This window comes from Balaenoptera borealis (assembly GCF_965194805.1).
Source record: "Balaenoptera borealis genome assembly, chromosome: 5".
Classification (NCBI taxonomy): domain Eukaryota; kingdom Metazoa; phylum Chordata; class Mammalia; order Artiodactyla; family Balaenopteridae; genus Balaenoptera; species Balaenoptera borealis.
Window position 1 is genome coordinate 37,533,805 of NC_138862.1, and position 14,658 is coordinate 37,548,462.

Here is a 14,658-nt window from a genome sequence, read left to right on the forward strand (position 1 = left end):
TATGACTAGAACACAGGCAGAAAAAGGAGGGATTTGCCTCTTTTTGCTTTCTGCCTGACAGCTTGAAATGTGACATCTCATCTCATCTTCTCTAGCCCTCAGCTTAGGATTTAAACCATCAACTTCCCTGGTTCTCAGGCCTTTGGACTCAGACTGAATTATACCACCAGCTTTTCTAGGTCTTCACTTTATAGACAGCAGATCATAGGACTTAGCCACTATAATGACATACTCTTATTCCTCATAATAAATGACCTTTTATATATATCCTACTGGTTCTGTTCCTCTCCAGAACCCTACCTAATACAGGTTGCTACTAGGGACAACTTATATGAATAGATCTCAGAGTGTTTTAAACATATAACTGTTACCTGACTCACTGCTTACTAATAGCGTTACTGACCGCTACTTACCCACTGGAAATGCAGTGTTGTACTCACTCATATCTGAGATTAGAACTAATTCTAGAAATTTTACTTTCTAAAATTGGAATCATTTACTGATTCTTGGTTTTAGTGGAATTGGAGTACAATATAGAACCTGGATTCCTGTAGTATACTGATATCTAAACTATCAATGTGAAGTTGATAGTTAAGAAAGTATTTTATAATAAAATTGTATAAATTAGTAGAGGGAGGCTGGAAGGAATTTAATTAAGACAGTCTACTAGAATCCTTGAATAGGCTCAAAAAATGTAAAATGAACTTTAAAAACATTGGATCAAAAAATAAAAATTAAATTTAAAAAATTGGATCTAAAAAGGGTAGAAAAATGTTTAACAAAATAATATTTTTAATATCATCAAAAGTCCCACAATCATTATAGTCTTGTTGGAACACAACATAGATTGGGTGAAAAAACTGGCAGAAATTCAATTTGTTTCTTCTGAAAATGGCTAGAACAAATTTAATTAATTATCCAAAATCAGGTTGACATTGAAGATCACAATATGAAAACTATTATTTAACACTTCATATCACGTATTGGTCAAAAAGCCAAGTGTACCTAATGAGGCTGAAATTTGGTTTAATTGTACAAAAATCTTAAAAATAGCAAATTCATCCCTCTAAAAGAACTGACACTTATCCATCTCTAATAGTTGCATCCAATAAGATTTGATGCCTAACATACTAGACTGGTGAGAAATTTGCGGCTCATATAAGTCAATGAACCCACTTTTATTAGCTTAAATGTACGTGTGTTATAAGACTAAAAATGGGATTTCTAAAACATCAACAAATAAATGATCTATGTGTTAAATATAGGACTAAAGACAAACAAAAAATCACATGAAAAATAATACTTTATAAAAACATGTTCTAATCATGCCAAACATTCAATCATATTAAATATATCGTATGAAATATAACTTGACTTTTAATGTAAATCAGCCTATCATTATTTGCTTCACTGCATAAATGTTATATGGGAAGACTTGCTTTTTATTTCACCAATTCATTCCTTAATTCAAGTACTGTTAAATTATATAGACTTGGAGTGAAAGTGCAGATAATATTACCAATGGTACTATGGAGGAAAACAAGTTTGAAAATCCCTATAATTATCTGCCATTCTTTCAAGAATGAGTCATGCTATATGTTAACAACTAATCGTTAATTAAACAATTCAGAAATAGTCCATAAACCTACACATTAAATAATTTAAAACAGACTATAAAGATATGTAAAACATTTTATATCACAAGACGATGCATGCTAGTCCATGATATAATATGCTATGTTTGTAGTTTCCCAAGGTTTCATAAAAAAAGTACCACAAACTTGATGGCTTAAAACAATAGAAATGTATTGCCTCATAGTTCAGGACACTACAAGTCTGAATCTAGGTATCAGCAGGGCCGTGTTCTCTCTAATGGCTCTAGGGAAGAATCTTTCCTTGTCTCTTCTACTTTTTAGTGCTTGCCAGCAATTCTTAGCATTCCTTAGCTTGTAGACGCATCACTCATGTCACAAGACGGTCTTCTCCCTGTGTGTCTTCACATTGTCTTCTTTCTGTGTGTGTCTATGTTCAAATTCCCCCTTTTTTATAAGGACACCGATTATATTGGATTATGGTCCATCTTAATGACCTCATTTAAATTTAACTATCTTTATAAAATACCCTATTTCCAGATACAGTCACATTCTGAAGTATTAGGGGTTAGAATTTCAACATCTCTTTTTGGGGGGACACAGATCAACCAATAACAATGGTCTACAACTGAAGCACTAGATTATAGTTCAAGGGTCTTCAATATTAAAATTATTTTTTAAAGCTTTTATAGTATTTTAAAATAGCACTATTGAAGAAACTACCTGAGTGCAGCTACAGCTTATAACTTGTATGAATAAAATGAAATCTTTTCTATATTATATATCATCTAAAATATAGGAGTGCCTTTTAAGGAATACAATTCTTAAAATTTGTCCCTTGAAACTCTAAACTGAGTCTGTCAGAGAGACAGGAAAACAAATCATCAATCATTAAATATTGGTTTAGTAATTTGTGGTGAATTGAAATCCCCCAAAATTCATGTCTACCCATAATCTCAGAGTGTGATTTTACTCAGGAATAGCATCTTTGGAGACATAATTAAAGTAAGGATCTAGATGAGATCATACTGGAATAAGATGGGTTTAAATCCAATGAACATCCCCTTGTAAGAGATAGAAAAGAACACAGACACATAGAGAAAAAGGCAATGTAAACACTGAGACAGAGTGTTTGGAGTTATGCTGCTACAAACCAAGGGACACCAGGAATCACCAGAAGCTGGGAGAGGCAAGAAAGGATCCTCCCCCAAAGTCTTTAGAGAGAGAGTGACCCTGTCAACACCTTGATTTTAGACTTCCATCATCCAGAATTGTGAAAGAATAAATTTCTGCTGTTTTAAGCCACTAAGTTTGTGTTAAATTCTTATGTCAGCCCTAAAAATCTACTATATCTCTTACTACCTAATGCAGAAATGTATAGAAAAATGAAAAAAATGATATTTTTTATCAAGCAGATTTATAATCTAATAAAGCAAAACTAATAAGCGCATAATGACTAACAAAACTATTAAAAACTTCCCAGGTATTCATGAACACCCATTCTTCAGGCCATTTCTTCCTCCATACAGGAGGGGGACAAAATGCACTTTTCACAGCTTTGGTAACTAGAATAGTTTTCCTTCAATGCTTATGTTCAGGGCCTTGCTTGTTTGAGCTGTATTATAGCAGCTGTTTGTTTGTTTGTTTCCAATCAACTACCAAACTAGTGAGCTGAACCATGTGTGAACCAGGCTCAATTTATTTCTCCTCTGTTATTGATCATAAGTAAACCCTGATGATGCCACAAGTGTAAGCTGATGGAGAAGTTTCTGCAAGAGGTATGTGACTAGGTACTCTGGGCCATGTTCATGTAGTTTACTTGTTCCCTCAATATCTGCTCAGGCCCAATCCTGAATGTAACATTCTAATATAAGCCAGCTTTATGCTAATGTATTTAGTGATAAAAACTCATGATGAAAGTTTCAGCCACACATATATTTGGTGAGTGTTCAGGCATTCCATCTCTACTAGGACCTTCCTGCATACCAGGAGCTGCTTCTCAAATGCTGAGTGAATTTTTTTCCACAGAAAATATGACCTTGCTCTAAAACCTTAAATATCTACACTGACCAAGAATCTCTCATGGGAGTTGCCAGAGATGTCATATCACTAACATATCTAGAACCATCAGATCTTCTGAGCAAGCAGGTCAGCTTGCACTGCAGCTTTGATATGTTGAAGTGTCCTGACTTACTCTAAACCCCACTCAAAACTGACAACATTTTGAGGCACCCAACAAAAAGTTAGAGCAGTATTTTCAAATAGTGTATATATGCTGCCTTCAGAATCTAAAATGGCTCACCAAGCAGAGTGACTCAGTGATAGAGGACATAAAATAGAATATCCTGCCTTTACACTAAAGGGGAAGTTCCAGGAAACCTAAGATGATGGGACTTCTAAAAACATTAAATTTTACTAATATGGCAGGATCTTAAATCTGTGAATGTTTAGCTCCCACTCTGTGGCACATATATATCTTATAGGTTATCTAGGACACTTCCAATTTCCTTTCTAAATTGTCCAATTAGCATGGTGTCATCAATAGTATACCAACATGATATTTTCTGCAATGTCAAGGTCAACATCCCTGCAGTCTGTATTGTGACTGAGAATAGATGTAATATACCCTTGGGAAAGTGGGTCAGTTTGTTACACGGATCTTCCCTCAAAAGAGTAAATGATTTTGATGCTCTCTACTAATAGAGATTGAAAAGAATGTATTCACCAAATCAGTAGTACCATGGCAAATGCCAGAGGTGATGTTGTTCTGTTCCTGTAAATATGCATCATCTGACATAACAGTTGTTACACTGAGAAGTACCGCTTATTATATTTATGGTAGTTCATCATCATCCACCATGCTCTATGGTTTTTGCAGGGGTCAGAGAGTAACTGAATGGGGTTAAGATAGAGACCACCACTCCTAAATCTTTATAGTTTAATGTGGTGCATTCTTCCCAAGATGATATATTACTTCTGATTTGCTCTCTTGGCTGGAGAAGTAGGCAGTTTCAAGAGTTTCTCTTAGTTCTTCTTAACTTAATGATTCTTATTGATGAGTTATCTCAATTCCTTTAAATATCCATACTAATTATGAACTAGGAGCTGCAAAAATGGTTATACAGTGGGTCAGTGAATACTGTGGGATGGCTGCATGATAAACTGGGTTAGAACTCTATTCAATATCTAGGTTATTTTTTCTTCCCGTCTAAAAGGAGAACCAAAGTAGCTTAAAGGTCCTTTGGTAAAGTGTATGCCCTAGAAATGTCTGAATATGTCTCTTTCTTCAAAGTAAAATTTGTCTGTAACTGGCTACAGGTTGCTTTACAAAATACTGAGAATATATTGTTATATATACTTATGGTGGCATTGTACAATCTTTCTTCAGGGGGACTCATATTCTCATAATCAATGGACTACAACTCTAAGAACTGACTCATATCCGAAAATTGGAGGAAACATTTTAATTTTCTACTATATTAAAGTACAGTAGCCTTCCACTCTTCTAGACATTTTCTAGAAGTTCTAAACATTTTCTGGTAATACAATTCAAATAATACACCTCTTTTAGTCTTCTGACCCTTTATGCAACTCACTGCTAAGGCTTATGACATTCCTATTTCATAAGCCAACGTCCAACATGCAGGCTTTAACTGGATATCTCAACAATATATCAAGACAAGCATTTGGTCCATGTCAGGACATAAATTCCTGAGTCACAGAGGATTCAATAATCTTGCTCCCATCCAGCTTTATATTCTATATTCCCTCATCTAATACCTCCAAGATCAACTTCCAGGTATGTTTACTCCGATCCTGCCAGAGACATATTGAACAGGTCTTATAGTTCTCTGGGTATATATACTATTTTCTCCCCAAAATGGAATTGCATTGTCCCTTAGGCTGTACTGTTAATTGACCCTAGTTATTGGTCTAGTGGCAATGAACAGAAATAGAAGAGAATTTTGAAGAGGGCAATCATCAACTTGTGAGCTCTTACTGAATTTTAGACAAGGGAGGGTGTGTGATGTTTGGGAGAGTAAGCATACTACATGGAGGCATTTAAACCCTAGCAGAAAATTAAAGGTATGAGGTGTAGCTGATGAAAGGTGTTGTCAAATTACACTTATGCAAAGATGGTAACCATGGCAACTTCTAGAATAAAATGTATCTAGAGCATTGGTTCCCAACTTTGTTGCACATCAGAATCACCAGGAGAGTTTATTAAAACACGTATTTCTGAGCTCCATGTCTACAGTTTCTTATTTAGAAGATTTGTGATAGAGCCGGAAAATTTGACTTTCTTGTAAGTTCCCTGGTGTTGTTGATACTGATGCTCCTGAGACCACTGTCCTAAAGTATGTGAGGTGGAAAACAAGAATTGTCTTATATGAAAATACACAATTTATTCAAGCAAGATAATAGATGAACACAAAAATAATTGGGTGATGAGTATTGGGATATAGAATATGCACATAATCTCAAAATACCACCTTCCAAATTGCTTATTAATTGAAAAGAGACAATATATAGTTGAAAGACATGGAGGATAAAATTTAGCCAAATGATCCAGTTTTGCATCATTGATAATGGAGCATACTGATATTATGTGTTTTCTAGTATGACGAGATAGGGATGACACATTATCAACCAGATATTATCAATTGTCTAACCTGGAAGACAACTGACCTAGATTCTTAAATATATACATATCAGATAAGGCAAAATTGGAGGGTACTACTCTAGAAAAAGAACACCAAAGAAACATAACAATAAATTCTTAAGTCTTAGTTAAAATTTGGGGGAAGGAAGGGCAGATGGAAAAGACACTATTGGTACAATTAGATAAATTTAAAACCATATTTAAGTTTATATTATTATACCAATGCTAAATTTTGTATATATGATAATTGTATTGTGATTTTATAGGAGAATACTCTTATTCTAGGCATGCATACAGAAGTATTTACAGTAGAAATTCCATGACACTATCAAATTATTTTTAGACATTCAGCACAAAAATAATAAAAAATATGTATAGGAATAGATAAAGCAAACTACTAGCACATCAAATCTAGGTAAAAGGTATATAGGTGGTCATTATACCGTTTCTTTAATTTTCTGTATATTTTAAATCTTTGAAAATAAAATAAATTGAAAAAAGTACAAGATATAACATGATGAATGCCATCAAATAAACCCTAGAAACATTTTGAAATTATTCTAAATAGTATGAGATAACTCCTAGAATGAGAAATTGGAGGAAGTTTCATCCAGACTGATAAATTTGCATTATGTCTTGAATATCATAGAATTTTGACAGGCAGACATGGAAGAGAGAAACACTCCAGAGAGGATAATGATATGAACCAAGCATAAAAAGATAATGCTCAGTATTATTATTATTGCTATCAACAATAACAGCTACATTTCATTTCTAACATGTTCAAGACATTAAAGGATTCTAAAAAAATGAAGATAAATTAGTCAGTACTTTGAAAGAATTAATAACAGCTTTGCTAAGTTACATTCAGGTGCCAAACAGAATCCAAATAAGTTTTCAAATATTAAGTGCCTTAGTTTTAAGGCATAAACCAGCATATCATATGTCTAAGTGAGGTATTTGTAATTCCTGTTATAATATATAACACACCTATAAGATTTTTAAAAATAATGGATCATATTTAGCCATAGTTCTTTTCCCAGAAATTAATAGATTATTCATGGTGTGAATTTTCAAAAATGGATACATTGATAATCTTATAGATTGGCTATGGTTGTTCAGAGGGTTTAGCATATTCCCTACATAAATTCAGATTTGTTTTTATAAGTAAGTGTTTTCTTCCATTGTAAAGTGCACTGTTTACAGAGAGGAGGTTTTATAATCATGCACAGGGAAACTATTGCCTTCAGTCACTAGCTATTCTCTTAGATAATATTGAGGCTTCCTGTTATCAAAGTTCCTCTCCTTCAACACACCCCCCGACTCACTAACTACCTGCTGCTAGAGTACTGAATGGATTCTGTTTGGCAACACCCTCTCTAAGCCTGACCCTTTAAAATTTCTCATAATATGTTAATTTGTGCTGTAATAAAACCAAACTCTATGTAACACACATGTGCGTGCACACGCGCGTGCGCTATACTCTTCCGCTGCAAAGAATCATCTTTGCTTTGCAGCTGCTGCTGCCAATTCCTTTCATTCAACCGTGTAGAACAATAAAATGCCCACAAAAAAATCAGCAACAAAAAATCAGAAGCCTGCCCTCAGGAATTGATAGTCTGGCAGATGGCTTAGGTTATTCTGAATTTTTATTTGCTTTTTGTGTATAAGTCCTGTGTCTCTTCCTAGATAAATAGCACAAGGTCAGATACATATTATAAATTCTTAAAGTCCCAGTGCCAGCACTGTAAATTGCATGTGATAAATGTTTATTGCTCATATATTTGAATGTGCCATTTTCTTTGCTATAATATTTGCCAACTTGCTACAAAGTTGAGAACTTGTTTCTACCTCCCAAACTGGCCTGTCTCAAGCACCCCAACCCAAAAAGCATATATCTTAGGGGAGAAATTCCCTTACAGATTTGATTGTTTTTTTAAATTTCTTAAAATTCTCCATATCCAGGGAACTCTCGGAATACTGCTTCTGAAAGAGGGTTGATTCTCTTGGAAGAGATGCAGAAAACCCTTCCTTTATCTGCTCTTCCCAAAGGTTCTCACAATAAAAAGGCTCTTAAGCCCTGAAGAGTATAATAGCAAGTGTCCCGTTCCAAGAAGCTCACTTTGAGTGAAGTGGAACTTAAATTTCTCTAGACCTCTAAAAAAGGTAAACCACCCAAAGACCAGGTTTCTATCTCCCTTTCTCTCTTCCTCTCTCTCTCTCCCTCCCTCCCTCCCACCCTTCCTCTCTCTCTCTCCCTCCCTCCTTCCCACCCTTCCTCCTTTTCTCTCCATTTGTTTACCAATGCCGCTTTTTATTGGTGTTAACTTTCTACTCTAAAGAAAGACATCCCTATGTACACAGAGCAAATCAGCCTGAAATAGCACAGCTACCTGACTTTGCAGCCCAAAGCTCAGTATTTTTAGCTATAACAAGATATCATGATCTTTATCATGTAAAATATTAATAAACAGAAACCTTAATTAAATAGAGTTGGGAGATCAGAAGAGGGAGCTCTCACATCCTGTGAAGATAGCAGCAGAGCCCAACAGGAAGGAAGACTCTTCTTTCAACAATTCAGCAAATGAAAAACCATGGACTCCTTTTTTACTCTAGCTCTACCAGCTTCCTTTTCCTCTCTATAAAAATGTTCTCCTTCCCTTGCTGTGCAAGGACTTGCACGTGGTCCTCCATAGACCCCGAAGTGCAATTTTCTGCTGATCCCTAATAAACTTATCTTTGCTAGAGAAACAACAGGCAGTCTATTTGTTTTAGGTCAACAATCACTTTATCAATTTGCTTACCTCTGAAGTCAGTGGTTTTAGATATGTCTGTCACCACTATCATTGTTATTGTCATCATGGAATGTCATCCTTTCCAAAACAATTACTATCATATTTTGATGGCCAGATTCTGCTTCCTACAGTGGAAAAATATGAAGGCTGCCGCTGATTTAATGATTGACCATTGCTCAGCAAACTGACCTTTCAAGTGGTCACAATATTTTACAACACTATCAAATCTATTAAACTAGGTTTAGTGATTATGATTCATACATTTATTTTTTTTTTACAATCTTTCTGGTGTACACTTACAACAAAGACCAATCCAAATCCAGTTCTCAGCAGCTTTCCTATCTTGCATTCAGTTCTTTAATTTAGTTGCAACTTCTAAAATCAAGGGAAAAAAAGAGATTTTTGACTTCAAAAGCAAAGCTCAGAATTTGGTTCAAGACAGTGGAGTAGAAGGATGTGCGCTCACTGCCTCTTGCGAGAGCACTGGAATCACAACTAACTGCTGAACAATCATCGACAGGAAGACACTGGAACTCACCAAAAAAGATACCCTACATCCAAAGACAAAGGAGAAGCCACAATGAGACATTAAGAGGGGTGCAAATAAAAAATAAAATAAAATAAAATTCAAAAAACAAAGTTAAAAAAATTAAGGAATAAATTCTACTCTAGATCAGCATGAGGTGAAACTAAAAACCCATATGATCATTTTGCAGGAATCATGTATTATTACTACCGAATGAATATTTGGGTCATATAAAGAGCAACATATACCACAGTGTAGAAGACAGTATGTGGTCACATGAGTCAAACTGACTTCTCCATTGTTTATATTTGAGCTTTGCTTTATATATATTTTTTGCCACCTAATTTTGTTTTTATTTTATTAATTTACAATTTTTATACAGCAGGTTCCTATTAGTTATCTATTTTATACATATTAGTGTATATATGTCAATCCCAATCTCCCAATTCATCCCACCACCACCACTACAACCCCCCCACCCCCCACTTTCCCCCCTTGGTGCCCATATATTTGTTCCCTACATGTGTCTCTATTTCTGCCTTGCAAACCTGTTCATCTGTACCATTTTTCTAGATTCCACATATATGTGTTAATATATGATATTTGTTTTTCTTTTTCTGACTTACTTTACTCTGTATGACAGTCACTAGGTCCATCGACAGATCTACAAATGACCCAATTTCGTTCCTTTTTATGGCTGAGTAATATTCCATTGTATATATGTACCACATCTTCTTTATCCATTCATCTGGCGATGGGCATTTAGGTTGCTTCCATGACCTGGCTATTGTAAATAGTGCTGCAATGAGCATTGAGGTGCATGTGTCTTTTTGAATTATGGGTTTCTCTGGGTATATGTCCAGTAGTGGGATTGCTGGGTCATATGGTAATTCTATTTTTAGTTTTTTAAGGAACCTCAATACTGTTCTCCATAGTGGCTGTATCAATTTGCATTCCCACCAACAGTGTAAGAGAGTTGCCTTTTCTCCACACCCTCTCCAGCATTTGCTGTTTATAGATTTTCTGAAGATGCCCCTTCCAAAAAGTGTGAGGTGATACCTCATTGTAGTTTTGATTTGCATTTCTCTAATAATTACTGATGTGAACAGCTTTTCATGTGCCTCTTGGTCATCTGTATGTCTTCTTTGGAGAGATGTCTACTTAGGTCTTCTGCCCACTTTTTGATTGGGTTGTTTGTTTTTTTAATATTGAGCTGCATGAGCTGTTCATATATTTTAGAGATGAATCCCTTGTCCATTGATTTGTTTGCAAATATTTTCTCCCATTCTGAGGGTTGCCTTTTCATCTTTATAGTCTCCTTCTCTGTGCAAAAGCGTTTAAGTTTCATTAGGTTCCATTTGTTTATTTTTGTTTTTATTTCCATTACTCTAGGAGGTGGGTAAAAAAAGATCTTGCTGTAACTTATGTCAAAGAGTGTTCTTCCTATGTTTTCCTCTAAGAGTTTGATAATGTCTGGCCTTACACTTAGGTCTTTAATCCATTTTGAGTTTATTTTTGTGTATGGTGTCAGAGAGTTTTTAAATTTCATTCTTTTACATGTAGCTGCCCAGTTTTCCCAGCAACACTTATTGAAGAGACTGTCTTTTCTCCATTGTATATCCTTGCTTCCTTTGCCATAGATTAGTTGACCGTAGGTGCATGGGTTTATCTCTGAGCTTTCTGTCCTGATCCATTGATCTATATTTCTGTTTTTGTGCCAGTACCATATTGTCTTGATTACTGCAGCTTTGTAGTCTAGTCTGAAGTCAGGGAGTCTGATTCCTCCAGCTCTGTTTTTTTCCCTCAAGATTGCTTCCACTATTCAGGGTCTTTAGTGTCTCCATACAAATTTTAATATTTTTTTCTTCTAGATCTGTAAAAAATGCCATTGGTAATTTGACAGGGATTGCATTGAATCTGTACATTGCTTTGGATAGTATAATCATTTTCACAATAATGATTCTTGCAGTCCAAGGACATGGTATATCTCTCCATCTGTTTGTGTCATTTTTGATTTCTTTCATCAGTGTCTTATAGTTTTCTGAGTACAGGTCTTTTAACCTCCTTAGGTAGGTTTATTCCTAGGTATTTTATTCCTTTTGTTGCAATGGTGAATGGGATTGTTTCCTTAATTTCTCTTTCTGATCTTCTGTTGTTAGTGTATAGGAATGCAAGAGATTTCTGTGCATTAATTTTGTATCCTGCAACTTTACCAAATTCATTGATTAGCTCTAGTAGTTTTCTGGTGGAATCTTTAGGATTCTCTATGTATAGTATCATGTCATCTGCAAACAGTGACAGTTTTACTTCTTCTTTTCCAAATTGTATTCCTTTTATTTCTTTTTCTTCTCTGATTGCCGTGGCAAGGACTTACAAATCTATGTTGAATAATAGTGACGAGAGTGGACATCCTTGTCTTGTTCCTGATCTTAGAGGAAATGCTTTCAGTTTTTCACCATTGAGAATGATGTTTGCTGTGGGTTTGCCATATATGGCCTTTATTATGTTGAGGTAGGTCCCTCTATGCCTACTTTCTGGAGAGTTTTTATCATAAATGGGTGTTGAATTTTTTCAAAAGCTTTTTCTGCATCTGTTGTGATGATCATAAGGTTTTCATTGTTCAATCTGTTAATATGGTGTATCACATTGATTGATTTGCGTATATTGAAGAATCCTTGCAGCCCTGGGATAAATCCCACTTGATCATGGTGTGTGATCCTTTTAATGTGTTGTTGGATTCTGTTTGCTAGTATTTTGTTGAGGATTTTTGCATCTATATTCATCAGTGATATTGGTCTGTAATTTTCTTTTTTTGTGGTATCTTTGTCTGGTTTTGGTATCAGGGTGATGGTGGCCTCATAGAATGAGTTTGGGAGTATTCCTTCCTCTGCAATTTTTTGGAAGAGTTTGAGAAGGATGGTTGTTAGCTCCTCTCTAAATGTTTGATAAAATTCACCTATGAAGCCATTTGGTCCCGGACTTTTGTTTGTTGGAAGAGTTTTAATCACAGTTTCAGTTTCATTACTTGTGATTGATCTGTTGATATTTTTTAATTTTTTCCTGGTTCAGACTAGGAAGGTTATACTTTCTAAGAATTGGTCCATTTTTTCCAGGTTGTCCTTTTTATTGGCATAGAGTCACTTGTAGTAGTCTCTTATGATGCTTTGTATTTCTGCAGTGTCCATTGTAACTTCTCCTTTTTCATTTCTAATTTTATTGATCTGAGTCCTCTCCCACTTTTTCTTGAGGAGTCTGCCTAAAGGTTTATCAATTTTCTTTTTCTTCTCCAAGAACCAGCTTTTAGTTTTATTGATCTTTGCTATTGTTTTCTTTGTTTCTATTTCATTTATTTCTGGTCTGATCTTCATGATTTCTTTCCTTCTACTAACTTTGGGCTTTGTTCTTCTTTCTCTAGTTCCTTTAGGTGTAAGGTTAGATTTTTTATTTGAGATTTTTCTTGTTTCTTGAGGTAGGATTGTATTGCTATAAACTTCCCTCTTAGAACTGCTTTTGCTGCATTCCATAGGTTTTGGATCATCGTGTTTTCATTGTCATTTGACTCTATGTATTTTTTTTATTGCTTCTTTGATTTCTAGTTATCTCTTGTTTATTTAGTAACGTATTGTTTAGCCTCCATGTGTTTGTGTTTTTTTTACGTTTTTTTTCCCTGTAATTTATTTCTAATCTCATAGTGTTGTGGTCAGAAAAGATGCTTGATATGATTTCAATTTTGTTAAATTTACCAAGGCTTGATGTGTGACCCAAGGTGTGATCTATCCTGGAGAATGTTCTGTGTGCAATTGAGAAGAAAGTGTAATCTGCTGTTTTTGGATGGAAAGTCTTATAAATATCAATTAAATCTATCTGCTCTATTGTGTCATTTAAAGCTTGTGTTTCCTTATTAATTTTCTGTCTGGATGATCTGTCCATTGGTGTAAGTGAAGTGTTAAAGTCCTCCACTATTATTGTGTTACTGTTAATTTCCTCTTTTATAGCTGTTAGCATTTGCCTTATGTATTGAGGTGCTCCTATGTTGGGTGCATATATATTTCTAATTGTTATATCTTCTTCTTGGATTGATCCCTTGATCATTATGTAGTGTCCTTCCTTGTCTCTTGTAACATTTTTTATTTTAAAGTCTATTTTATCTGATATGAGTATTGCTACTACAGCTTTCTTTTGATTTCCATTTGCATGGAATATCTTTTTCCATCCTCTCACTTTCAGTCTGTATGTGTCCCTAGGTCTGAAGTCGGTCTCTGTAGACAGCATATATATGGGTCTTCTTTTGTATCCATTCAGTGATACTGTGTCTTTTGGTTAGAGCATTTAATCCATTCACATTTAAGGTAATTATTGATATGTATGTTCCTATTACAATTTTCTTAATTGTTTTGGGTTTGTTTTTGTAGGTGCTTTTCTTCTCTTGTGTTTCCCACTTAGAGAAGTTTCTTTAGCATTTGTTGTAGAGCTGGTTTGGTGGTACTGTATTCTCTTAGCTTTTGCTTGTCTGTAAAGCTTTTGCTTTCTATTTCAAATCTGAATGAGATCCTTGCCGGGTAGAGTAATCTTGGTTGTAGGCTCTTCCTTTTCATCTCTTTAAATATATCGTGCCACTCCCTTCTGGCTTGTAGAGCTTCTGCTGAGAAATCAGCTGTTAACCTTATGGGAGTTCCCTTGTATATTATTTGTTGTTTTTCCCCTGCTGCTTTTAATAATTTTTCTTTGTCTTTAATTTTTGTCAATTTGATTACTATGTGTCTCGGCGTGTTTCTCCTTGGGTTTATTCTGCCTGGGACTCTCTGTGCTTTCTGGACTTGTGTGTCTATTTCTTTTCCCATGTTAGGGAAGTTTTCGACTATAATCTCTTCAAATATTTTCTTGGGTCCTGTCTCTCTCTCTTCTCCTTCTGAGACCCCTATAATGTGAATGTTGGTGCATTTAATGTTGCCCCAGAGGTCGCTTAGGCTGTCTTCATTTCTTTTCATTCTTTTTTCTTTATTGTGTTCCACAGCAGTGAATTCCACCATTTTGTCTTCCAGGTCACTTATCCATTCTTCTGCCTCAATTATTCTGCTATTG